The 2,541-nt window shown below is 41.2% G+C and overlaps 1 pseudogene; it reads left to right on the top strand.

The window, feature by feature from the left end:
* Nucleotides 1-1,153: 1,153 nt before the first annotated feature.
* LOC123749798 (small nucleolar RNA U3) lies at nt 1,154-1,267 on the top strand (annotated as a pseudogene).
* The last annotated feature ends 1,274 nt before the right edge of the window (nt 1,268-2,541 follow it).

The raw sequence follows: 2,541 nt of genomic DNA, 5'->3' as shown, positions 1-2,541 counted from the left end.
AGAGAGAATAATGCAAGTCAACACCACCTTTTGCCTTAAAGTCATGAGAGACCCTACATCTCCTGCATTGCTCAGAGACAAATTATTTAGTGCTGTTAACACCCTTTTGACTGGTGCCGACATACCAACTCACTCCTTTTATGATAATTGGCTGAGCAACAATGCTTACAATCTCATTAAACTTAACATTCCTTTTAACTGCAATCTACCTGTCTCTGATATTCCTCTTTATCTGTACCCCTCCATTCCAGTATCATACACACCTGTCACCAAGAAAGATAATGAGAATCTTGCTTTTCTCAAAGCTGTCACTCTTGAAACAATTGTCTCCTCCATCGAGAGTCTAAGATCTCACGAGCACTGTGTCTACACCGACGGCTCAGTCCAATCCTCTACTGGACGGACTGCAGCGGCATGTAGGTTTTATAGAAATAATATTTGCACAAAGACTGTCAGTGTCAGGTTAAACAACTGGCTGACCTCCACACAAGCAGAACTAGCAGCATTACACTTAGCAACCAGTACATTAAAAAACATTGGAGGAGGAATAATATTCTGTGATTCAATGTCTGCTCTTCAAGCAATCGAAAACTTCTCTTGGAAGATCGACAGCAAGAACCTCATACTCCCAATTATAAATGACCTAATTGATGCACAGAGTAAAGGGTCTCGAATCTCCTTTGTATGGATACCTTCACACATAAATATAACCCATCATAATGAGACAGATATTGCAGCCAAATTAGCGTGTAACAAGTTTGAAGTTGAATTAGATCTAGGAATCCCCATCTCTGCTGTCAAAACTGTATTGGTCCAAACATTCAGATCTGATAGGAAAGAACTTACTGACTCCCAACGACCTGAAAGTACTAGTATAAAAAGCTATGATTTGTTCAGATCTGAAACCTACATCTATGGGCAGCACAAAACGTCCACTAGACTGTGCGACACAGTGGTTGCAAGGATCAGGTTGGGTTACTTTTATCTGTGGCAGGTGACGGATCTCCCAATCCTGAGCACTCCAGTTGCAAACTCTGTGAGCAGGAACTACGGCACGATCTCCCGCACTACATCACTGAATGCCCAGTTATTAAACCTTTCAGACCAGCTGGCATGAGGTACCTGGAGCTTTGCAATTATGATCATACTATATATGATCATACTTCATAGGATCAATTCTATAGTATGATTGCCGAGTTCCTTGTCCGAAACTTGGAAAGAATCACACTGTGATTCACTCTCGTATTCTTGAAGATATCCTCACAGTGTACCCAAAATTTGCCAGTGCAGGCTACTAAATACATGGCCCTGTATGACTAACCATCCTGCGAGATGGGGACTTGTATTACCACTGCTACCTTATTCAATCTTGTGTCGATGATATCCTCAAAATGCATCCGGAGTCTGCCAGTGCAGACTGCTTATCACATGCCTCTGTATGACTAACCATCCTGTGTGATGGGGACTTTTTAGCATCACCTAGTTAGCTTTTTTGACACACTGTACTCCACTTCATATAGTCTACACCCCACCCAAATGCAGGTATAATAAAATTGAAGATGTTTAAGCTCTATTCAGTTATAGTTGTGTGTGTGTGTAAACTAATGTCTTTGAAAATGTAATACGTTTTATGAAACGCGCTCAAGTGTCGCGTCAGACTAGAAATAAAAATGAATTTTGGAGAATTGATTTTTCAATTACCATCAACAGTGAAAGGAAACATAAGAAAGATCGAGAAAATTCGTGTTAGAATTATTAATCTTACTTTTTCAGTCATATTTAATAATATATGTCTACAGGAAAGACTGCTACCAAAATATACTAATATAAAAACGCACGACCCAGCAGCAAGGAATCAAGCCTTCACGATAAAATATCGCCAAGATCTGATTCGTAATCAGATATACAAGGCAGAAAATGAAATCAAAGACAACAAAACGCAACTACTTCATGCTACAAACGAATGTAGAAACAGCAACATCGACGAAAGTCTCCGTACTCGCATCGAGCAACACCTCGACATCCTCACAGACCGACATCACCTCAGCACTGAAACAAGGATAATCAAGAAACTAACAACGTTATATGGAGGACCTATGGCAATTCCATGACCAAGAGACGGCTTCCTGAACCTTGCAGGAATCAACCCTCTCTGAGGACCAAGTCACTCTCCTAAATCTGGGTATAAACTGTCACGTTATGTCCAGACCAAGTGAGATGGCCCGGGAAGTGGAGTTGGAGATTCTGTTGGACGACATATTCGACCTCGAGGCACAAAAGAAAGTCACCACCAAAGACACCTTACAAGCAGAACTTATTGCGGAAGGAGGAAAGAATCGATGCAACTACAGAAGCACCATACTGTCCCCCGAGCTCAAATCGGCAGCTAAAAGCCTTCGTGAGAACAAGGAGATAGTTGTCAGGAGAGGTGACAAGTCGCCAATATACGTCATTCTTAAAAAAGACGAATATCTGGCAAAAATGAACCTCATACTCTCTGACCAAACTAAATTTCAAAGGGTAACGAAGGACACTACAGCC

This window comes from Procambarus clarkii, chromosome 45, assembly GCF_040958095.1.
Source record: "Procambarus clarkii isolate CNS0578487 chromosome 45, FALCON_Pclarkii_2.0, whole genome shotgun sequence".
NCBI classification, from domain to species: Eukaryota; Metazoa; Arthropoda; class Malacostraca; order Decapoda; family Cambaridae; genus Procambarus; species Procambarus clarkii.
The sequence above is the reverse complement of the archived record's forward strand: the minus strand, read 5'-3'. Positions and strand labels throughout refer to the sequence as shown.